A 25542-nucleotide genomic window follows, 5' to 3' on the forward strand; every position below is an offset into this window, starting at 1 on the left:
CCCTAGGGCCCTTGAAGCAGGGTCTCAAGAAACTTCCAGAAATTCTTGAAATAAAAGTAGCATTGAGAAATCAGCCGCAATATCAAAACTAAGGCACGGGAGGGTTGCTATGACAACCCAACTCCATTATTTTCAAATCCTATGGCAAAAAAAAAATCTAGCCAGCAACGAAACTGAAAGGAAACTTGCTGCCTTTTATTCACGGGAGGGAACGGTGCATGTCCTAAAATGTGTCTTCTCATTTCCTTGGAAATTAGACAAAGCAGCCACTTCCCCAGCGTTTCTACAACAAAGAGAACCATTCTGTCTACGTGGGACAATGAATTATGTCAGTATTGGTCCCCTGCAAAATCCTCACTGAGCATCCTTCATCTGGCCACAGCTAGCCACTCTGTAGGAATTAGCTCATCCTCATGATGAGGAAGAAAACAGGAATTTACTTGTTTTGAGAATCCTTCCTGTGCTACTGATCAATTTTTTTTTTCCACATATAATCATGTTCACATAGGATCCTACTGAAGTCGACTGAATTGGTTTGCATGTGGTATTTGGACACACACTTCTTCATGGGCCTCCCAAACTCAACCCTATGAAAATAAAATGCCTGTTAATTACAACTAGATTAGGGGCGCCTAGGGGGCTCAGTTGGTTAAGCGTCCAACTTCAGCTCAGGTCATGGTCTCACGATTTGTGGGTTCAAGCCCCGCATCGAGCTCTGTGCTGACAGCTTGGAGCCTGGAACCTGCTTCTGATTCTGTGTGTGTGTGTCTCTCTCTCTGCCCCCCTCCCCACTCAGGCTGTGTTTCTCTCTCTCTCTCTCTCTCAAAAAGTAAATAAACATTTAAAAAAAATTTTTTAATTACAACGAGATTATGAGAAAGTGCTAGTCCTGTCTCCAATTAGGAGTGCTACAAACAAGCATGCTAGGCAGCGTGTGGAAATCCCACAGTGACTTTTCAACCAATTCCTTGTATGTCTTCGAGGGAGAAAGGTATTCCACCTATTTTTAAGTCAGGAGAAAAGGCAAGCACAAAATAGATTAGCGGCTGGTCCAAAGACATAAAGAAATTCAGGACCTTAAGATAAATATTTATTAAATACCCACAGTGCAGCCGTGGCTGGGTCAAGAGGCACGGTTCACGGTTTGAAGGAGACTGTAAATTCAATTTCCCTGCATACATAAAACAGGTAGCTCCCCTTATACCTGTAAAACCTGCAAAGTCATTTTAAAGCACCGTGTCCTTAAATCTTTAGTAACTCACGGCACCCCTGCAACTCTTTACCCTGGTTATAAACGTCCATCTGCCCAAGCTGGAGGAGAAATGGTTGTAACCTGAGGTAAATGGATAGACTGAGGTGTGTGCATGTGTGTGTGTGTGTGTGTGTGTGTGTGTGTGTGTGTGTGTGTGTGATGTGCATGTTGTTGGCTTTTTCTTTCACCTCCCCAAATAAACCTTTGGAAACTGCAAAGAGGAGCATGTTTTTACAGAGGAAATATTGGGCTTTGGAAAATAAATGTCATTAATGAATGCAAAAAGTCAAAAGGGGTCTCCACAAATCAGCAGCAGAAGTGATAATCCTGTATTGATCTTTGATTTTTAAAAAAAATCCCCAAGATAAAGAAGGGGGTCATGTCTTAGCTCTGACACAGATGGGCTTTGGGCAAACTTCCCTTGCTCACTTCTAAACCCCAGAGCCTAACACAGAGGCAGGCAGGTGCAGGAAGGCACTTGGTTAATATCCAGCCGGCTGGCTGGACGTGCATGGGGAGAGAAGAGATGGAAGACACAAATCTGAGTTCCAGGATCCACCAGGACATAACACATCGTATCTCAGGGTACAACGTGAGCAAGGTCTCTGGCACACCCAGGCTGCAAAGTGCAACATCGGGTCATTTGTAGAAGTCTGTGCACGCCCATCAACCTTCTGGCAACCCCATTCCTGCCAGAATGCAGAACCAAGCCGCTGGGAATGTCAGTGGCATTCACCCGAGGCAGTTTTTCAGGTAAAAACCCAGAAACAGGTTTTTACCATCCGTAAAGAGCCGCGCCTCTCAGCTTGGAGAAAAGAGGCCAGAACGCGCTAAAAGCTGTGCAGAGAGTTTGAGAAGACAGGCTGCTCCAATGAGATTAGCAAGGCTCACACGAAGCTTGGCGGCCTCCTGGCCCTCCAGCGAGTGGCAGGTTCTAGGAAGGTAATCTCATTGGGAAGAACCGGTTTTTCCACTATCTCTACAAAGAGAGAAAATAAAGGCAAAAGCTGGCTGTTTTGAGGCCAGATGAGCCACCGGCCTTTCTCTTTCCCGGGACTCACCCCCTGGGAACCACAGTTCATGAGACCAGCACTGCAAAGCTGCAGGGGTCAGTCCTTCACCGGCCTCAGAGAGAGACGGTTGGGTGTTGAAAAACAAAAGCCAAAAACCAAAAGAGACTGAAGAAAGGGAGCTCTGAGATATTCAACACAAGTCATTGTATTAGCCTCTAGTCCTTCCAATATTTTGGCTATGTGTTTTCTTTTAAAAAATCCAAATGGTTATAATTATAAGTTAACTATCTGACAAGACAGCTGATTGTAGGCCTGTGAAAACCAATTATTTTGACATTGATTACTTTCTACATAGGAGCAGAGTATTGTAATTGCAGTTTGCTGGGAGCTACTGCAACCTTCTCTGATGTGCTCCCAATTTGGCTGCAGTTAATTAATGGGTGTTGGGGGAGGGGAGGGTGAAGCTGGCTTACAGCTTAACATACAAATTAATTGACATGAAATAAACTAATATGTTTCATTTAAATGTTATCAACTTACCAAACAGAGAGAAACAGGCATAAGGTTTAGGGAGCTACGGCATTAGTATCTGCTACAGGGATGTCACCCGGTTACCATGGCAACTGCCTCATTAGGCTTCCTGGGGGACGCCGGTGCATCGCACGGGGCTGAGGAGCAGTGGGCAGAGGAATCCAACCATCAGACAGGTAATCAGAAACATCAACTAGAACCAAGCGGTGCTTTGAGGATGGGATTCCGAGGAAGCTGTTTATCTGCAGGTGACCCGACTCCAGCCTGCAGCCAAGAAGAGGCAGGGCTTGAATCCCAACGTGCTACCCTTTGGATAAGGAATTTGCTCTGGGAGGAGCAGGTGCGTCCCAGGAGGCCAAGACTGTTTTCATGACCTCAGATGTTCCATCTTTGCTATGCCTCTCACTCTCTGCACATGCTGTTCCTTCTTCCTGACACACTCTTCCCTTACCCTCCTCACCTGCCTCATGCCCTGTGCCTGATTCAAGTCTCAGCTCAGATGTCACCTCCCCCAGGCTGGCTGTCCCTCCAGGCACCCCACAGAACCTCCTGTGTCCTATCAGAGCAAATGTCATTCTGCAGTGTCACTGTGAATGCCCTCCCCGCCACTCCCCCCACTGGGAGAACTCCCTGAGAGCAGGGCTGTGCCCCTCACTTCGGACTGCAGTTCTCAGGCCAGTGGGCACTGGCATCTCCGGGAAGCTTGTCGCAAATGCAGGAACTCAGGGCCTCTCTCTGGCCTACTGAGTCAGAATCTGCATTTTAACAAGATTCCCCGGAAGATTCACATGCATGTTCGAGGTTATAAAACACTGTTACCCACCGTTGCTTCCCTAGAGTGTGGCAAATGGTAGTCACTCAACAAATATTTTAAAGCCAAGCCTTCCCTTTACATCTAAACTTTGTCCCTGACTCAGGTAGCACAGAGGAATCCAGAGGAAGCAGCAGCAAACCATAATTCATTCAGGCAGTAAAACAGGCTGGCTACCCACGCGCGGTGCCGGGATGGGACCTGGAGCCCACACTGTGGGAGCTTAAACCCTCGCTCTGCCACTGTATGGCCTCAGGCAAACTACTTAACTGCTTTGTACCTCAATTTTGTCATCTATAAAGTGGGGATAATAGTTCATCCATTCAATATATATTTACTTGCACATCTACTATGGGCCACTCACTGCTTCAGGCACTTGGGAATTAATATTGACCAAATCCATAAAAGTCTACCCCTTTATGAGGATTAAATGAAATGATGCGTATAAACAACTTAGCCTTGGACATAGCGAAAGCCCAGTGAATTACCATTCTTATTCTCTGAAGCTCTTTAACTATCCTCTTCCTTCCTACAAACATATTGGCTTTGCTTCCCCACATAAACTTTTATAGTCATGACTGTGGTCCATCTTGCTGGCATAAGATGGAAGGGGAACTCAGCTGGGGGAGGGACAATAGAGATCACTCTTCGCACAGTACAGCTCTGTACTCTCTGCACCCAGTTGGAGAGTCTATCACGAGACAGAAGGTGATTTTGTTTTTTTTCTTTTCTTTTTTTTATTTTTATTTTTTGGAAGGACAAGTTATGATAATGTGGATGGTCCACTGGAGAGGTTAGATGGACCCAAATTTTAAAAGGATCTAGAAGGATCTAGAGCCATCCAATAGGACAGCCATTAGCACTTTGGAATATTTAAATTTAATATGATTACAATTTAAAATTCAGTTCCTGAGTCAAATGAGCCACATTTCAAGTGCCCATCGGCCACATGTGGCAATATGTCCACCATATTGGACAGTGAAGATACAGAAATTTCTCTTTGCAGGAAGTTTTATTGGATAGCACCGGTCTATAGCCATGTTTCTCCAACTTTCATGTGCATATGAAAATCCTAAAATCTTGTTAAAATGCAGGTTCTGATTGAGCAGGTTTGCGATGGAGTCCAGAATTCTGCATCTTGGCTCCCAGGTGATGCTGACACTACTGGTCTACCAACCACACCTTGAGTCAAGAGGATCCACTATCACAATAAACACACAGAGAAATTCCAAAAGGAATTTCCGTATTTTCTTTAGACATGCCTGAGTAGAGTTTCCTTATACACTGGGCACTTGACCAGCCCAGTGCTCTTCTGTTGAGGGGTATGAAAGCCAGGGTCTTAGAGAAGCTGTAAGAATTTAGTGCTGTTGTGTGAGATAGATGATATTCATTCATCTTTTTGACCACCCCAGTCTCTCCCAGTTCAAATCCAAGAAATGTCTTCCCCCATGGACCAACTCACCAGTGGCCTGTTCTGCTCAGAATTCTGGAAGAAACCAAGGGAAAATGTAGTGGAGAGACAGGGAAGTTATTCCAGAGACCAAAAAACCTCATTTGGGATATTTTCCAAGGTGGCTCCTTCCCTCTTTGGATCCTTGGCCTTCAGACCAGTTATATATGATAGTCAGCTGGGGACATTATTAAAAATACTCCTGTCTCCTTACCACTCCCAGAAATTTGTTTAATTGGTCAAGGGTAGGGCCCAGGCATCAGTGTTTTTAGCACTCTCCAGTTTATTCCAATGTGCAGCCAGAGTTGAGCTTCCAGATTTTGAAGAGACAGCTTTCTTGCACAAATGTGCTACTCCCTCCCCTGGGTTTATCCCACACCTTGACTCCATGTTCTGCTACCCCCACAATGACAGCCTGGGATCTAACTCATTTTGAGCTTCACACCTGCTCCAGGACGGGCCTCCAGTATTCATCTCCCAGTTCTGTGCACCCGGTGAAAGACACACTCTCCCTGTCCCTTGCCAGGTGACTATTATCACAGGGAGAAGGACTGAACATATCCCATAATGTGTTTTCTAAAGTAATGAAACATGGGGCGCCTGGGTGGCGCAGTCGGTTAAGCGTCCGACTTCAGCCAGGTCACGATCTCGCGGTCCGGGAGTTCGAGCCCCGCGTCGGGCTCTGGGCTGATGGCTCAGAGCCTGGAGCCTGTTTCCGATGCTGTGTCTCCCTCTCTCTCTGCCCCTCGCCCGTTCATGCTCTGTCTCTCTCTGTCCCAAAAATAAATAAAAACGTTGAAAAAAAATTTTAAAAAAAAATAAATAAATAAATAAAGTAATGAAACAGACATGATACCAATTGGATTATTTTTTAAGGAAATAAATCACCAATATCTTGACTGCCTCCAAGGCACCTGTATTTCATCTTTCTGTTTCCTCTTAGTCTTTATGCATAAATACATGGGATCTTGCAAATAATTTTGCTATTTTGAAAGAGTTTTATGTTAGCCACTCTTCCCATGATGCTACACAGTTTTAATGGCCACCACTTGAAATGTCTGCATAAACTTTCATTGAGATGATTAATCATAATTTAGTTCCATGTTGTTGGGCGTTTGGGTTGCCTCCAATTTGTCGCTATTGATAAACAGGACTGCAGTGAGCGTCTCTCTGCATCAGGCTTTTTCTGGGTCACAGGCTTAAAGTTTCTCTCTGGTCAGCACTTGTGTACCGCATCTTTAATAAGAAGAGCCAAAGCAGGATTCCCTCTGACGTTTTCCGGTGGGGTGCTCTATGCATTGGGGTGGGATGATGCTGTACTGGGTGGAATTCCCTGCACTCTGTAGGAAGTTTGGCATCCCTGTCCTGTCCTTTAGATGCCAATCATGTCCTTTGCTTATCCATGACAACCCAAAGCCCCCAGTGATCTGAGATGCTGGGGTCTGGTAGCCTCTGAATGTTGCCCATCAGTTTCTGTCGTAACTTCTCAGATACTCCTCAGAGCTCCTGAGAAGAAAAATCTCAACAGGAGAGGTTTTAAGGGTCGGCCATGCATATATGAGCAGTTCTAATCTCCACCCAAATGAAAGCCCTCATCCTTATGGCCGGGATGTACCCATTTCCCAGGATCTTTGAGCTTAGCTTCTGGCCACTCAACTCTACCTCTTACTATTCATCAAGAAGACCCTTTTCAATACACGACTGCTGATTCAAAGGGGCACATGCACCCCAATGTTTATAGCAGCACTGTCGACAATAGTCAAAGTATGGAAAGAGCCCAAATGTCCATCGAATGATGAATGCATAAAATAGATGTGGTATATATACAATGGAATATTACTCAGCGATGAAAAAGAATGAAATCTTACCATCTGCAACAAGGTGGGTAGAACTAGAGTGTGTTATGCTAAGCAAAATAAGTAAGAGAAAGACAAATATCACACGATTCCACTTATATGTGGAATTTAATAAAACAGATGAACATATGGGAAGGGAAGCAAAAATAATATAAAAACAGAGAGGGAGACAAACCATAAAAGACTCTTAAATACAGAGAACAAACTGTGGATGCTGGTGGGGTTTTGGGTGGGGGGATGGGCTAAATAGGTGACGGGCATTAAGGAGGGCACTTGTCGGGATGAGCACTGGGTGTTATATGTAAGTGATGAATCAGTAAATTCTATTCCTGAAATCATTATTACACTATATGTTAACTTGGATTTAAATTTAAAAATAAATTAATTTAAATAAAAGAAGACCCTTTTCTGTTTACCCTTCCTGAATTTTCCCTCCACTGACATCTCCTCCTGTGTCCTGTATTATTAAACCCAAAGCCAGGTCACTTTCTAGCCAGTATGCACCCAAGAGAATGCAGACACAGCCTATGGGTTAAGATCTCAAACTCATAACCAGACCAGCTGGGTTTGAATCCTGCCTGGGCCACTTTCTAGCTGTATCAGTCCAGATGAGGAGGGTATTGGAGGCCCAGAGAGGCACATTTCCTCATCTGTAAGTAAGATGGAATGATGACACTAATAAAACCTCCTCATAGGAATTCAGTTAAGGAGCCTGCTCAAAAGTCACAAGGAGACTTCATGGTGGAAATGGAATTTAGACCCAAGCCAATTACAAGCCAAAAATCAGTATCTTTCCACCAAACTAGCCCACCTCTCTTTCAAGAAAAGCTGGAAGTCTTGGGGTGCCTGGGTGGCTCAGTCAGTTAAACGTCTGGCTTCAGCTCAAGTCATGATCTCGTCGTGGTTCATGAGTTTGAGCCCCACGTTGGGCTCTGTGCTGACAGCTAGGAGCCTCGAACCTACTTTGGATTCTGTGTCTCCCTTTCTCTCTGCCCCTCTCCTGCTCATGCTCTGTCTCTGTCTGTCTGTCTCTCTCTTTCTCTCCAAAAATAAATAACAACATTTAAAAATTTAAAAAAAAGAAAATCTGGAAGTCTTTATTACGTGACACCGTCATGAAGTATTTAAGCCACTTGGAAGAAGAAAGTACAAGACTGGAAATGGTATGACCACGGGAGATGTAAAAGGAACAGTTCTGTTATCAATAAGGACCACACAAGACCTTTGGTCTGCAGACACAAACAAAATAATACAGAAATGCTACATTGCATGACACATGAAACCACAGTTTTGTTTGTTCGGTTTTTGCTTTCAATTTTTTTAAAAAAAGAGTGCTATAATATGCACTCTGCTCTTTTTGAGACCTATAGTCTGTATAGGTCAAAGGCTTCTTAATAATCAAGATTCCTATCACTCATTTCATCTTTGTAATTCTTTTGTAATAGCGGCCTTCGGGCTAGCATTTATACAAAGCTTACAGTGGATTTGCAAAGGTGAAGTTATCGAAAAAAGATTTTAAATCACTCAGATTAGATATAAACACCATGACTGAATTTAATGAACTGGAGAAAAAGAAAAGTCAATTTTTGTCCTGTATAAAGAATAGGCTGGAAAGAAGGTATGTTCACGCTACATACAGCGAACACACACACACACCACATCCAAGGCTCCTACTCACTGTGCAGTCCCAACCTACCCCCCGCCATCACTCAACAAGATACAAAATCAATTGTCATCCTCTCTCTACTTACCAGGGGCAGAATGATGCTCATCCAACACAGAACAGACTGACGCACTGCACCTAAGGGGTCTTTGCCCCCAACAAAGCATGTTTGTTCACAACCCATTTCCTCTTAGAGAATATCGACCCCATAGAAAACCATTTCCAGTTTGCTTTTCATAATTGCAAACACTCGAGCTTCTATTTGGAAGGCAGCCCTTGGAACAAATTGGCTTTTCCTGGGGAACGTGAAGAGTTTCCATCTTCCATGCTTGAGATGTGGCAAGATGGCGACCACCAGGACATCTTGCTTGGGTCCCTGAACATGATCACCGCATCTAAAATTCTCCTCCCAGAATTTTAAAATAATGTCCAGGCATTGATCTCCGTACAGAAGGTAGGTTTATTTCCTGATTTTGTGGTTTTAAGGCAGTGACTCTCATATTAGGGTCAACATCAGATCACCTGGGGAACCCAGAAAAAATACAAAGACCTGGACTCTCTCCTGATTTCGTGGGGCTAACATCTGTGTTCTCCATTTAGCTATCAAGGTGATTTTGATACACACCGAAGTTTGAGAGCTACTACTTTAAGTCATTGAACTACCAAGCTCCTCAAACTTGCACGTACATACAAATCATCTGGCAATTGGGTTAAAATGCAGATTATGACCCAGGAGGTAAGCAGTAGAGTTCCAGAATCTGCATTTTCTAACCACTCCCAGGTGATGCTGATGCTTCTGATGTGTGGCCCAAGAGTGGCAAGGCCCTAGGACAGTGGTTGTCAACTGGGGATGATTTCACTGCTCAGGGGACATTTGACAAAGTTTGGAGACATTTTGCGTTGTCGGATCTGGGGGTGGGGGAACTGGTATCCAGTGGATAGAGGCCAGGGACGCTGCTAAACACCCTACGACACACAGGACCACCCCCTCCCCCCCCCCAACCTAACCCTGCCTAGCCAAGAACTGTCCACCCCAAAATATCAAGAGTCAAGATTTAAAAACCCTACTCTGGGACACAGGCAAACAAAAAGGAAAAAAAAAAAAGATGGTGAGAAACTTGGCTGACAAAAGAGAGTTCAAATGGCAAAGTCACTGCATTGCTTAGTTAAAAGAAATGGTAAAATGAACATCCCTCTTTCAGAGCTGCAGCCATAGGATGATTCATGATTTATGGAATATGAACAGAAAACTACACGTTTGACCCTCAGGTTCCGAGGAGTCTCAGACACCTGATTCTTACAAATACTCCTCTGTTCTGGAATTCCAGACAATGGTCTACAGCTTTTACCTTGTATCCAAATATTGCAAAATCATGTGTACCCTCGGCAGAAAAACTCTCCTGGAAATCAGATTTCGAATGGCCCCGCTGGCTCAACTAATTAAATCTAAAATCTAAGGAAGGATTGGCGCATCAAGGTGAATTATCTTGCCTTTCCTGGATTGTCCTAAGAAGCAGACATATATCCAGACTTCACTGCTTAATTACACAAAGCAGTTTGCTAGTTACCTTGACACATTTAATTCTGCAGCAAGAATTATGCTAGATTCCTCAATCTTTCCTCAGCCCATCCAAGGGTAAAAATGGGTTCTAGCCTACAGGTCTGGGGGTGGGGTGAAGTGGGCTGGGAAGAGACTCACTATTTAGACTAAGACATTTCAAGGAGCTCGTGCCCAAGCTGGTGAGAATCCCACAGAGCAAGGGGTGAGCATTGGCAGCTTTGAGACAAAACACTCTTTGCCTGTGCCCCCACCTTTGTTAGGATAATCTGAAGACAAGATCTCATGGCAGCAGGGAAACAGTGGTGCTAGGAAACTCTGGAAAATACCTGCTTCTCAAGAGTAGGGAAACCTGGCACCCTGGGATCAGAGAGGAGACCTTGTTCACCTGTTCAGAAAACGATTCAGCAGAAGAGCTCTGAAAGATTCTCAACTACAGATTGATGGATACATTCATGGCATCACCCACTGGCTGGTGCAGATCCTGCTGGATGAAGCTATGGTGGTCGTGGTGGAGGAGAGGGAACCTTGGCTGAGGTATGTATATAGAAGCCTAGGGGTAAGATCGTTGGGTGATTAATGAAGGGGGAGATGGCCAGAAGAATGGCCACAAATATCCCACCCTACCCCAAATGTGCGGTGTTTAGCCTTCATGACCTGGTTCAAATATCCCTGCCTCAAAGAAACCTCTGTTTACTTTCCCAGGAAGAATGGTGGTTTCCTCATTTGCGTTCCCAACAGGTGTTGGTACACAGCTTGAGCACAGAGCTTACCACAGGTGTTAAAACTGAGTGTGTGTGTGCATGTCCCATCAGACTGTGAGCTCTGGGGTGTGAGAGACCTGTGCCTTTATTCACCTTTGAACCTACCTCAGTGCCAATCTCAACGGCAAACGTTCAGGGAATATTTGGACATGATGGATGTCTTGCAGACAGGAAGAGAGAAGGGAACCCAGTCAAGGAATGTGTGAAACACTACAAAACCAGTCAGACCCAAAAGTCTAGTGACCCCGCGGAGAACCCATCTGCTGTTTTCCAAGCCCAGAAACCATCCCTTGTTTGCTGTGATCACCCTACATGCTCCTTAATTCTTCTCCTGAGGATACCCAGATCTTCATCAATTTGGCCCAGGACACTGACTCCTCCCTCTCTAGATCTCAGAAATGGGCACGAAACCCAAGCCTGGACATTCAGGGTATTCCATTCCCCCAGGTTCAGTGATTCTTCCAACATGGACCCATAAGTCAAGTCAGACCACTGAGCCTTAAATCTGGGTTTTGTTGGAAACCCTCTTTCTGCAGGGATTGCTATCTAGGAGGATGTCACTATGAGGACACCTTTACTGCCTGAAGGTGAAGTCGGCATGGAACAGGGCAGAGCTGAGAGTCCTGAAGATGGTGGTGAGCCCCTGACACCTGCTCAGTCTCTCCAGAGACTTCTACTTCCATGAGCCAACAATGTTCCCTTTTCTGCTTACACCAGTTTAAGTACCTCCCTGAGTGATACACTCCAGTCCAGTGGGGTGCTTCTAGAGGACCCCAACACAATGCAAGGTCTAATCGTTCTCTTGCCAGTGGCTCCAAGCCCACCAATCAAAGTCCCAAGCTAGATCCGAATCCGCCAAGGTATAATAGAGTCACAGCATGCACCCCCCCACACACACACCAAGTCCTCATGCTGTGGTTCAAGGATTTAGGAACAAATGGCATTATCTGAAACACCAAGCCACTGAGTGCAGTGGGCTTGTGGGTTTCCCCACTTGACTGTGTAGCCAGCCTACAGCATAAGCAGTGGGTTCAGGTAAGAGAAGATCAGAACTGTCAGTTCCAACCAACTGTGCATGGGGATTTCCCTTCGCTGATAGACTTTGCTCTTTTGGCCACGACAGACACACAGAGGCACACTATCCAATATTATTAAAATAGCAGGCAACAATTAGCAAGGAGACGTGGCTCCAAATACACCAAGACATCAGAAACATGACAGTTAATTAACTATTTGGGTGCGTATGGTATTTTTCGAACATCCAATATAGATTTAAAATCATGGTAAATAAAACAAGTCATTTTTAACCAGTAAGTCTGCAAGTAAAAATGAAATTGCTCCTGGCCTTTGGTTAGTACTAATTAATTCCATATATGAGAGCAAGCTTTTAAAAGTTAAAATGCCACATATACACAAATTATGATAACTATCAAATTACAGCTATTATTATTAGTTCTACAGTGTCCACCCCCCCATCCCCCAGAAGGGTAAGATCATCTTTATCTTTATCTTGCTTGTCGGTAAATTTTGCCTAGGAGCAAACATCCTCATATCATGACATCAATTCGCTCACTGTGTGTTAGACCATAAGCTACCAAAACAAACTTCACACTGCAGACAGGCAGGACAAAAACTGGGAGTCGAGGCCAGCAGCCTCACTAGCTCAGACACTGTAAAAAAATGTATTAATTTTTTTAAAATGTTTATTTTTGAGAGAGAGAGACAGAGTGTGAGTGGGGGAGGGGCGGGGAGAGGGGGAGACACAGAATCCGAAGCAGGCTCCAGGCTCCGAGCTGTCAGCCCAGAGCCCGACGCGGGGCTCGAACTCACAAACCGTGAGATCGTGACATGAGCCGAAGTCGGACGCTCAACGGACTGAGCCACCCAAGCGCCCCTTTAAAAAGGTTTTTAATTCTAAATTCACGAGTCACAGGAAATCTGCCCAGCTACACCAATCAGAATCCCTTGACACTGCTGCAGATTCAGCCACTTACAGGCACACGTCAAAGCCATCTGTGTTGTAAGGACAGGCTGTGCTCACATATGTGCACACGTGTATGTATGCATATCCACACATGTGTTGAGGAATGGGGTGAGAGGACAGAGACTTGTTGCCCTAACCTCCCCCACAGGTAGAATTTTGATCCTATGAGATTAAGCTGAGTAAACTGTTCAAATCAGGCTTATCTGTTTAAATGAGTCTTCTCATTAATCCTTGAGGGAAAATCTTTCTTTTTTTTTTTTTAATTTTTTTTCAACGTTTATTTATTTCTGGGACAGAGAGAGACAGAGCATGAACGGGGGAGGGGCAGAGAGAGAGGGAGACACAGAATCGGAAACAGGCTCCAGGCTCTGAGCCATCAGCCCAGAGCCCGACGCGGGGCTCGAACTCCCGGACCGCGAGATCGTGACCTGGCTGAAGTCGGACGCTCAACCGACTGCGCCACCCAGGCGCCCCGAGGGAAATCTTTCTAGAAGGCATTCATGCACGTAATGAAATGAGCCCTTCCCAATTACATATATGATGTAAACACAACCTGTTTTGCTGTGTTAAAAAAAAAAATCTTGCAAATATAAATGTCAATATAGGCACATTAAGCAAGCTCATTTGGTTTGTTTGGTGAGTTTTTTATCGGTGCTTGATGAGTGTTTGCTGATCATTCAAAATCAATCTACAGGTAAGAAAATACACAAGATCTAAACGACTGAGGGAAGAGGAGATGGAAGTATCTGTTACGAAAACTTGTGTCAGAAGTGTGACAACTTGGCCCAGATTTGATAAAGGGAAGAACAGAGATGATTGGGTTTTTTGTTTTTGTTTTGTTTTGTTTGCGAAGGTAACAGCTTCTTCCTCTATATTCTTGTTAATTTTCCTTCCCTCAGTTGTAACCCTCCTTATCGACTTGGCACAGTTACTTGCGTAAAAATTAACCATAATTGGGTGGCATCCCTATATGGACAAAAAGTTCCTGGAGAGCTGGCACCATGACCCATGGAGAGTGCTCGGTGGGCAAGTAACCACATTCTTCTGGGGAGAAGCCATCCAGGATCAGTGACTCTACCCTGGTCTCGTTTTGGTAGATTTCTATTCTGCAGAATTTCCCGCCATTGGAATTATTTATTTGTTCATTCGTGCAGACACTTTGCCTGCCGAGTGCCAGGCACTGCACACGGCCCCAGACGGTGCCTGGCAAGTCACAGGAGTTCCAGACAGAGCTACGGGAAGCCATCTGTCCTGTCTCCTCCAGATGCCCCCAGGCAATAGGTCAGTTGAACCAACTGGCCACTGAACAAATAAAAACATGGAGGTTCTAGAGAACAATCCTGCTCACGCCAGGGGCGGCTTCCCTCCTGCCTCTGTTCTACATGACTTCATTCGTTCCACACTATTTATGAAGCACCTACTACATACTAAGCATTTTTCTAGGCAGTGTGGATACAACAGTGAACAAATCAAAAACAAACAAAAAAACCCTGCTTTCGTGGAGGGATAAATAATAAAACAACTATATGTTAGCCAGTGATAAGTGCTAACAAATTCCATGAGCCTCAGTTTCCTCTTCTGCCAAATGGGGATAAAAATGTAATCAGATAGGGATGTTGCAAGGATTAAATGAGTTAATTCATATCATTCACCAGTTTTGACGGGTGCCTGGGGCATACACGTTCAATAAACGTCAGTCATTATTATTGTGATCATTATCCTGGCTACTACCCCGCATTCAGGTGTCCATAGCTTAGCAACAACATGTGGCTTCCACGGAGTGTTGGCGAGGGTGCCTGGCACCCATGCACCCAGGCATGACAGCTCCGGGTGAAGATAAATCACGCTTTGTTTAAGCTCGACAACTGGAAACAGAATACCAACAGTCTTCTCCCACACTGGAAAAATTCCACACAGCATGCACAACGCTTTTTCAAATTAGGAGGAAAAAAAAGGGTGAGGACACAGTGGAGGATTTTAGCCAAGAGGGTAAGAGCTGCGTTTAACGTAACAGAGAGCCTCTGAAGCCTGGCGAGGTGTCAGGGTTTAATGAAATACGCTCTGTGGTCAGACAGGCTCAGTTTAAATCTTAGTTTATCACTTACTTGGTAAAGTGACCTGGGCAGCAGGCCTTCCCCCAGGCATGTAAAAAACAGAATAAGAGACAACAGAGGCTCACAACGAAGAATAAATAAGTACGTGTGTCTGGATTATAGTAAGTGCTCAATTAATGTAGGTTGCTCCTTCACCTCTCCAATGAAGGAGAAATGGTCAGTTTCCGTATCGGAATCGCAAATGTTGTACAGACTGCTTTCTGAATCCAGGCTTGGATCAGGAGGTACTGAGTACGTCACACACGTCCGAGTACTGAGTCTTTTGTAGAGGATTAAGAAGACGCTAAGGAGTAAAGGTACAGAGGCAAGTGGCAGTGTGTAAAGGACAGTATTTGCAAGAGAAGGTGGGAAACAGGAGGGAAAGGACCCCAAGCCTCTGACTTCACTGGCCTAACATCCTTGCGAGAAAGTAGAAGAGATGAGATGTATTTTTGCAAACATGCTCCCCGCTACCGAGAACAAGAAGGGAAGACACATGTTCTGCTTGCCTTCCGCCAGACTAACAGGAAATAGACCAGGATGGCTGCCAACTCATCTCACAAAGACACTTTTTTAAGAAAGAAACTATGGAAGAGACAAGCTTGATCAAGATAAGCTAGTTCCAAAACTCTGCCAAAGCAGCAGAGGCATTTTTATTCATGTTAACTGCCACAGAATTAACTCAGAAAAAAAAAAAAAAAACCCAAATGTACACACAAAAATGACTACAGTTATTTTTTTAAATTTTTTTTTATGTTTGTTTATCTATTTATTTATTTAGAGAGAGATAGAGTGTGAGCAGGGGAGGGGCAGACAGAGAGGGAGACACAGGATCCGAAACAGGCTCCAGGCTCTGAGCTGTCAGCATAGAGCCCAATGCAGGGCTCGAACCCAAGAGCTGTGAGATCATGACCTGAGTCGAAGTCAAACGCTCAACCGACTGAGCCACCCAGACACCCCTACACTTATTTTTTTTAATGCAACAAAAGTAGCGCAAGGGCAAACCTCAGTTTCTCTGTTTTCTTTCTGGATCTTCATGGAAACTGTCAGTTTCTTGTGGGTTTTGTAAAATATGCATGCTCAGCGATGTAACATCTCTGAGAAGCTAATGAGAATAAAGGCCATTAAAACAAGGACAAAGGTCTAGGGGAAGCAAACCCACAATAAAATCTATTTGGGAAACAGCTGATGGAAGAAAATTCGGAAAATCCATCCCAAGGGAGCTTCCCGAGATGTTCTGACAATTTGCAGAGGGTCCACGATGGGTCACAAACATCATAAACGCACCCCAGATACTGAGTCTTTGGGAGGCAGGAAGCGTGAGTTACATCCGTGGTGTATTATTTTAGTCAGACGTCCTTCAGTTTCCTCACCTGTAAAATGGGTACAGTATTTAACCCTGAGGATCGCACGTACGGTCATATTCATGAAATTGCTTTGTGAGCTGCTGAGTCCTGAGTATTAGATCACACGCGTATGGGCCAAGTTTCTCGCGTCCTCCCTCGTGCAGCTAGGAATATGCACGGAGTGTTTAATAAATACAGCCACAGTTCACCTAGGAGCCCCAAATTGTCCTTTTTATTTAACACCAGGCTTTGGCAATGCTTCATGCACTGGGAGAGAAGAGAAATGAACACCCACCCTGAGATGTGCAGAACTGAGCTATGCTTTAATTAGCTTCCCTAGAAACACAGCTAGCCTAGCAACAAGGCTTAGCACTAGCAGGTTCTTAAAGACACACAGAACTTTCAGGTTTGAGTGCATGTGGCCCTTCCTTCCAAGGCTCTGAAGTCCCCAGGGGTCCTTGGTCGAGTGGAAGGGCCGCCTAGAGAGGCCCCCAGTCCCAGAGTGGTGGAAAGATCACAGAGCACTGGAATCGGACAGCCTGGGCTTGAATGCTGGTTACAGCACATAGCAGCTGTGGGAGCTTGGGTAAAGTATTTCGACTATAGGAACCTAATTTCCCTCCTGTGTAATACGCCACCAGGAATCCCACCTACCTCCCAGGATTACGTGAAATCACAGATGCAATGCGTACGGCTTTCTAAAGTAATTCAGGACTGTAGCAATGCCCAAGCCCACTGAGGGAATGCGGGTCTCCTTTCCAGGTAGCTTTACAAAGTGTTCCCAACAGACAGGGCATTCCCGTCCTCTTTGGCTCCCCCTTTTTAAGCCCAAAGAAGACTATGGGGAAAGAAAAGCCAGCGACTTAAAAATACATTTTTCTCCATTGGCACACACATCATATGGGCCAACCATGGGAAAATATAATTGTAATACGTTTTCTTGAAGGTTGGTTTTTAGATCGTCGACTGTGTTAAAATGTGAAGAAATAACTTGAGAAGTGTAAAAAAGGGAAAGAGATTATAGTAAAATCAATATTAGCAAGAGTGAAATTACAAGACTAGAGGCAATAAAAACCTTTCCCAAGCCAAGGAAAGAGATCTCATCATAAAATTATAATAAATTACTTTAGTTTTATCACTTGGTAAATTGCTTGAATATTAGTATCACTGAGGCTACATTTCCTTTCAACCAAAGAGCGCATTTCAGCCTTGGCTCCAGTGCAAATCAGATTAGGGCAGCATCATTCGACAGCATTATCTCATTAACTCGGATAGAAGCTCATTATTTTAACCGTGGCCCCACTTCCTTGCCCTCAGACTTTTCTCCAAAACATCATTTTTATTTAGATGTCGTGTCCTGGTCCTTCCAACAAGACTATTTATGGACAATGATACTTGAATTTCACATCGTCTTTATAAAAGTTACACAATATTCTTCTTTTGATTTTTTTCCCCAGCCATTAAAGAATGTAAAAATCGTTCTTAGCTTGCAGGCTAAAAGAAACAGGCAGCGAGCAGGATTTGAGGCACCAGCCAGAGGTGACGGACCCCTTGCTCTGTCTTCTGAAATGGTCCCTGCTCTCCTGTAGCAGGTGCATAAACAGCTACGTGTCCAGGCATCTTCTCCCTCTTAACTCTGGGTCCTGGGACAGCTCAGCATCCTCACGATTCTCTGACATTTTGATAGGGGTTCTTTCCTGCTTGCTTGTTGGACTTAGAATAACATCACTTCTGTGCTGTTTGCTGAAGCGTCCTCGTCTAGATGACTTTGAGGCTCCTTTGAATTTTTTTTTTCAACGTTTATTTATTTTTGGGACAGAGAGAGACAGAGCATGAACGGGGGAGGGGCAGAGAGAGAGAGGGAGACACAGAATCGGAAACAGGCTCCAGGCTCTGAGCCATCAGCCCACAGCCTGACGCGGGGCTCGAACTCACGGACCGCGAGATCGTGACCTGGCTGAAGTCGGACGCTTAGCCGACTGCGCCACCCAGGCGCCCCTGAATTTTTTTTTTAATGTTTATTTATTTTTGAGAAAGAGAGAGAAAGAGACAGGGCATGAGCGGGGGGAGAGGCAGAGAGACAGGCAGGCAGGCAGGCAGACAGACAGACAGAATCCAAAGCAGGCTCCAGGCTCCGGGCTGTCAGCAGAGAGCCTGACGCGGGGGGCTCAAACCCACAATCCACAAGATCGTGACCTGAGCCGATGTCGGACATTTAACTGACTGAGCCACCCAGGCGCCCTTTGAAAGACTCTGCTTCTGGCTGTCTCCAGTTGCTCAGGAAATTCCGGATTATGCAGAGTAATTGCAACAGACGTAGTTACAGCATGGCACCAAGACTTCTGCGGTATAAAATACTGTTGCTCCGTTGTGATGTAGTGAAAAGCACATAAATGGTGGCTGGCAGGGTACAGAGTTGTCATGAGAACAAAATGCAAAAATTACAAAAAGTAAGTATGAGACACTTTTTCAAAGTAGAGCACCCTGGAGCTATTTAATTCAAGGGCTATTTAACTCACATTCTTCCTGAGTCTCCAAGGGAGCTCTGTTACAAGTGGCTTTGTCGGGTTAAGGGTGTCACATTCAAACCAGAATTCGCCAGGACCGATCCCAGGTTGGTGAAAGGCCCTGAAAACTCCAGAACCGTCATCATCATGGTCTGGAAGCTTCCAGCGGATCAACTTCCTGGTGAAATCAGTCTTGCTTCTCTGGAGTCGGCTCTTTGGGGAAGGAGAGACACAAGTTCACAGAGGGAGCAATTCCATTTCAACCAAGACAATGGTTCAGGTCTGCACGGTTCCTGTTTGATTGTGGCATCGGGGAAAAATGGTAACGACAGAGACCCGGTACCGAGGTTCACATTTCCTAGGTTATTTGCCCCCCCCCAAAACCTCCATCTTTAGTGTCCTTCTCTGAGTTTTGGCAAGAATTCCATGACTTTGGAGTATGATGTTCTAACAATCATTCCCTGACAAACGACAAATGCTGGTGTGTACCCAGCATCCAAGTTATTGCTGCCGCCCAGGAAAAACACAACACCGCCACAAAGACCCTCTGTGGGCTGTTGTTTGGGAGATTTTTGCTCGGCTGGTTGGTTGGTTTTCTCTTCTTCTCATTGAAAGGTTTTCACTGCAAGATTTCATCATTCTGCTGGATGGAACGCTGAACACTGACTATTGTAGGCAAGGCTCAGATCCAGGCCCAACTTTATTGCTGCGTGTTTGAAAATATCCTGCATGTTTGAAGAAATAGTTTACAGTTTCCTACTTAAGGCTGGTTTTCTTTTGAGAGTGGCTTTTAGGGAAACTAGAGCAAACTCAAAGAGGGGAAGCCAGGATAGTGAGGCATCTGGAAGCCACATCACTAGGAAACAGGTTGAAGGGACTGGGGATGTGTATTTTGGAAAAGTACAGACTCAGAGGGGTGAGCACACGAAGGCTGTCACCCTCTTCAAATATCTAAAGAGCTGTCACAGGGAAGGGAAATTAAGCAGCAGACCTCAGGTCAATAGAGGTGCCACAGGGCCGAGATGCTGATCTCTATCAGACTCGAAATCTTCTTTTTATAATATATGTTGGGATTTCCCTTTACTGCCCGAATTCAAAGGAGAAATAAAGTGAAAGGAATGTATGCTAAAAATAATGTATATTTTGAAAAAGGAAGTTCTCAGGTGGGACTAGCCTCTGATCACCCATTCACCCTGACATCACCTGGAGTCAAGAGACGAGCAGTTGAATATTGTCAACACTGGCATCTTGGAATAAGAATTAAACTAGTTTAGTCGTCCACAGAGCAGCTACAAGTTGCACAGTGCCTCGGGTGGCTTTGTGTGCCTTTGATGAAGATTTTCAAACTGGGGAAGGGCCCCTGGTAAAATTTCAGATGAAACAAGCCACATCCTTATCTCGGTTTCTATGAAGTTACACTCCTCAAAACTTCAACCATACAAACAAAATTCTACCATCAGATCACTGTAACCAGGTTCTTCACCGGCATAAACGTCTGGCATCAGGTGGTTCACAAGACATGCAGGAGGAGGAAGAGAATCTTCTCTGTGGATTTGCAGGACAGTTAGTTGGCACTTTTCCTGCCCACCAAATGCCAGGAGCCTCCCTCAATCACCGTGAGAAACAAGAATACCCCCCCAAAATGCCCCCTAGAAAACAGAAGCATCCCCAGAGAGAACTATTGCCACAGAAGGCAGATGTGACCTCAGCAAAATGGCGTGAATACCTCCAGCTTACCTACTGCTTCCTCTGTGCCAGGAAACACTGAGATGCTCTACAAGCATTAACTCATCCAATCCTTGGTTCTCTACAAGCATTAACTCATCCAATCCTTGGTGCTCTACCAGCATTAACTCATCCAATCCTTGGTGCTGTACAAACATTATTAATTCATCCAATCCTTGGTGCTCTACAAGCATTAGCTCATCCAATCCTTGGTGCTCTACCAGCATTATTAACTCATCCAATCCTTGGTGCTCTACCAGCATTATTAACTCATCCAATCCTTGGTGCTCTACAAGCATTAACTCATCCAATCCTTGGTGCTCTACCAGCATTATTAACTCATCCAATCCTTGGTGCTCTACCAGCATTATTAACTCATCCAATCCTTGCAATAATCCTGGGGGGTAAGCTCTATTACCATTAGTTGTTTCAGAAATGAAGTACTGAGGCTCTGTAAGGGTAAAGACCTTGCTCAAGGACACAGTCTATGGCAGAACAGGGATTCACATCCAGGCGGTCCAGCTCTGCTGTCCAGGCTCATAACCCCCACACTATCCCATCTTCTGATATAGTCTATAATTTGGGGGTATCCAACCAACATTCTTGGATACCAGTTCCAGAGGCCGGAAATCTAAAATCAAGGTGTTGGTAGGTTGGCTGCTTCTGCGGACTGTGAGAGAAAGGTCTGTTCCAGGCCCCTCTCCTTGGCTCGTAGGTGGCTCTCTTCTCTGGGTCTCTCCATGTTGTCTTTTTGCCATGTGCGTCTCTGTATCGAAAGTCCCCTTTTGTATAAGGACATAAGTCATACTGGATTAGGGCCCACCTTGGTGACCTCGTCTTAATTACACCAGCAACTTCCCCATTTCCAAATAATTCTGAGGGGGTTCAAAATTGGGGGTGAGCCTTTAAACATATGATTTCTCAGGGTGGGAGACACAATTCAACCCATAAAAATGTCTTAATTAAATTAAATAATGCCTATAACACACTTAGCACACGCCGTGCACATTCCAGGTGTTCAGTAAGTGATTTTTTATTACCATTATTATTTCTATAATTAAGATTCTTTTTCCCAAGAAAGAATCAAGGAAGACCAAAAAATAAAAATCTCAGAGGCACTCAAATCAGCTAGATCCATGGACTTCCAAAAGATAAGAAGAGCAAGGATATGTCTCTGGTTAAACATATTTTACTAAACCTACCCATTGATGGCCTGAAGGAGACCTCTCCTGACTTAGCTAGTCAGGTTCCAAGGCTAGCCCACCTTATACACTAAATAGTCTACTGGAGTCTGTAACCTGTTCTCTAACACTGTGACTAAAGCGGCTCTATGAAGCTTAACCAACATTTATTTTCTGCTCTCGTTAATTAACTCATCCATTCTTTCATTCAAAAAAATATTCGCATGGGGCGCCTGGGTGGCTCAGTCGGTTAAGCGTCCGACTTCGGCTCAGGTCACAATCTCGCGGTCCGGGAGTTCGAGCCCCATGTTGGGCTCTGGGCTGATGGCTCAGAGCCTGGAGCCTGCTTCCGATTCTGTGTCTCCCTCGCTCTCTGCCCCTCCCCCATTCATGCTCTGTCTCTCTCTGTCTCAAAAATAAATAAACGTTAAAAAAAAATATTCACATATCTGATCTGGGCCATATCCTATTTTAGCACTGGGGATACATGTAAAGAAACACAGAATAAGGCTCTGTCTTCAATGAGTAGCTACGTTCTAATGGACAAGACGGATACTAAACCCCTATGACCGTAAAGAAGATGCTTTACGATAACAAGAGGTGCTAAGAAGAAGATGGGTGGGAGAGACAGCGACGAGAAGACTCATTTCAGACAAAGGGATCAGGGAGGCTTCTCGTTAGTCTGAGGCCAGAATGATGCAGAGGAAGTGGCCATGTGAAGACCCTGGGGAGAACTCTAAGCAGCAGCACACCTGCAAAGGCATGAGTGGGGAGGAACGGGGAGACCCGGAACCGGAGGCTTGATGAGCCAGGGAGAGAATGCAAGAGAAGGCTGGGGGGGAGGGCGGCAGCCAGATGGTGTAGGGTCTTCTAAGTCACAGTAGGAACTTCAAGTTTGCTAAGCACAGCTTCCTCCTGTGTTGTAAATTGCATCCCGGGACACCCAGAGCACGTGTCACATCCACCCAACAGGGCAATACAGATCTCCTTGCCTCCTGTGCTGGTGGTTCCAGTGGTGAAGAGACAAGTGAAGTTGAGCTGCATCCACAGGGTCTCCAATGGGGGAGGGGAACAGGAAAGACGGTGAGAGGTGATGGCAGAAGGCAGGGAAAGGAGACCAGGTTGAAGGAAGAGGGGAAGCAGGGCTCAAGGTCATGGGCGTCACAAGGAGGTTTCAGCTGGTGGCAAAGAACTAAGCTCTTAAGAATGGTCATTTATACACTGATATTTTTCCTCTGGCCACACGATGCTTCGCCTAACCTCTCCCATGAGGGTGTCGGGCTCTCTCTAATGTTACTCAGATAATTATGGCCTTTGACGCATCTGCTTTCATTGTTGTCCACCCCGAAAGCATGTCTGGCAGCCTGGGCATCAAAGCATACTTTTCAAAACATCATGAGAACGCTTAACAAATACTCTCTGACAAGGATATATGAGTCCCAGCCCTGCTCGTAGAAGGGCAGGACGAATCCTGGAATAGCAGCTCCAAGCCGAGGTGAGGCAGACTGTTAGCAGAGGGGCTGCTCTTGCTTCAAATAGGTGGTAACTACAGTGGAGCAGCCAAGAGTCACCTCCCATGCTGAGTGTCTCCCCTGCTGGACCCCTCAGCCCTGAGAGCCTTTCCCCAATACAGAACTCTGATTATACATTAAAATAGTACGTTAGAATGTCAGCACTTTTATAATCTGAGTCGGCACTGGCCCTCGTTCCCAGAAAAATTAAAAGTCCGTAAGATGATACCTCATCAGCAACAAAACAGGGGACAGGCAAGCACAGTGTAGTGCACAACACCAAACGTGGCAGGTGGCTCTTCCATGGCAGGCCACGGGGTGATTTTATGTAGGGTATGGATGATTTCTATGTGGATTGTTATGCATTTATTTTATTTTATTTTTTAAATATGAACTTTATTGCCAAATTGGTTTCCATACAACACCCCATGCTCATCCCCACAGGTGCCCTCCTCAACCAGGAAGAAATGGAACCAGAACCCCAAACCCGGGGGAGGATGAGTCTGAGTCAAAAGAAAAGACTGTAGAGTTGATTTTTAAAAGCTATTATTTAGATAATAATAGAGGTGTTACTGATAGGCCAATAACAAAACTGTGCAGGCATCCTGTGAATGCCCGACCGAGGCTTGTCTGTCGTAGTCTTGGGCTACATATTTGGCTAAGAGCAAACAGGAGGCAAGGGATGTTTCTGGACGGTTAAAGAGACTATTCAACCAGCACTGTGTGTACACATGGAGGCACCTATGTGAATGTGCACATGGCCTCCTGTGTGCATGCACACAGTGGGCTCTTCCAGGCTGACGCCATAGCATTCTGTGCGTGCCTCTCCTCACAGACTTCCACATGATGGGCTGTGAAGTCCTCTGGGTTAGGAGACAATCATTTGCCTATAGCAAATGTGCAGTAAATGCCCACTGAATGAACAGCTCTATCAGGCATGGGGAGTGGTCAAGAGCAGACCGCCTATGTTAGGCTCCTGATCTACCACTTTCCAGCGGCGGGACCTTGAGCAAGTAACTTGACCTCTCCTCTGTTCCAAATTTCTTCAACTGTAAGATGGGCGTTAAAATTAAAGCCTACCTCAAGGGTTGTTGTGAAAATCACATGAGTTAACACACGGAAAGCCCGTAGAATAGTGCCTTGCTATATAAGGACGACTATCCTCACCCTCCAACCAAAAGCCAGCGTGACATTTTTAAAAAATGTTTATTTATTTAAAAGAGAGAGAGAGAGAAAGAACACATGTGGGGTAGGGGCAGAGAGTGAGGGAGAGAGAGAATCCCAAGCAGGCTCCATGCTGTCAGCACAGAACCTGACTCGGGGCTGGAACTCACGAACCATGAGATCATGACCTGAGTCAGAACCAAGAGTTGGGACGCTTAACCAACTGAGCCACCCAGGTGCCCCAAGACAGCAATGAATTTAAAGCAATAACGTCATCAGTCATCCAGTTTAGGTACACATAATTATCCCTTTACTTGCCTATCCCACTAAGCTCTAGGCTTCCTAAGACTGAAGCCCCTTTCAGAGCTGTATCCCCAAGTGCTCCAGCTTGACACACATTAGTTACTAAGTGCTTAGCTGATGTTTGAATGAGTGAATGAACAAATGAATATCCCCTCCTGAAATCCTGGGACGTCCTCCCTTAACATAATGGCAATAGCAGACTTATCATCCAGCAGGCTTGGTGTGTCAGCCCCAGTCTCTTTTTCATAAAACATTTTAGCATTCTGTGAATGCACATATCTTTACTAGAACATCAGGGAGGGTGGTGAGAAGTCGTGTGGAAACTGAGGTTACTAATGCATGTGGAATAGCTCACCCCTGGGGAAAACTCACAGGAGCTTATTTTTATCCTCAGATGCATTTAGACACAAGACGTTCTTGCACGACCAACTTAAATTTCGGGTTAGCAGATGAACATTAACCACGGGGGTCGGGAGCCTTGACCTTTACCTTTTACAGGACGAGAGGCAGGCCACCACTGCAATGACTTCTAGCAGACCTAGAAGTCCAAATTGCCTTTTAAACTTAGAATCAAAGAGATTCATCAGAAGAAAGAGTCTAGAGGCAAAAGAGTACAAACCTCTCCTAGCACAGATGAGACAACTGTGGGCAAGAAGAAAGTAACTGGACCGGAGGCACAAGGATCGTTGTCCTTAGAGTTGGGATTCAAACCCAAGATTCCTGACTCTCAGCCCAATACCTTTCCTCTGCCTCCTGATGGCTCACAGTCAAAACCACTGTCGGGGGGACCCCTTGCATGCCTGCTGATTTATAACAGCAAGTAGAATGCA

Source organism: Lynx rufus, unplaced genomic scaffold (genome assembly GCF_022079265.1).
Source record: "Lynx rufus isolate CCGP_SWC_20201006 ecotype Redwood Valley unplaced genomic scaffold, mLynRuf1.p SCAF_2, whole genome shotgun sequence".
Taxonomy (NCBI): Eukaryota; Metazoa; Chordata; class Mammalia; order Carnivora; family Felidae; genus Lynx; species Lynx rufus.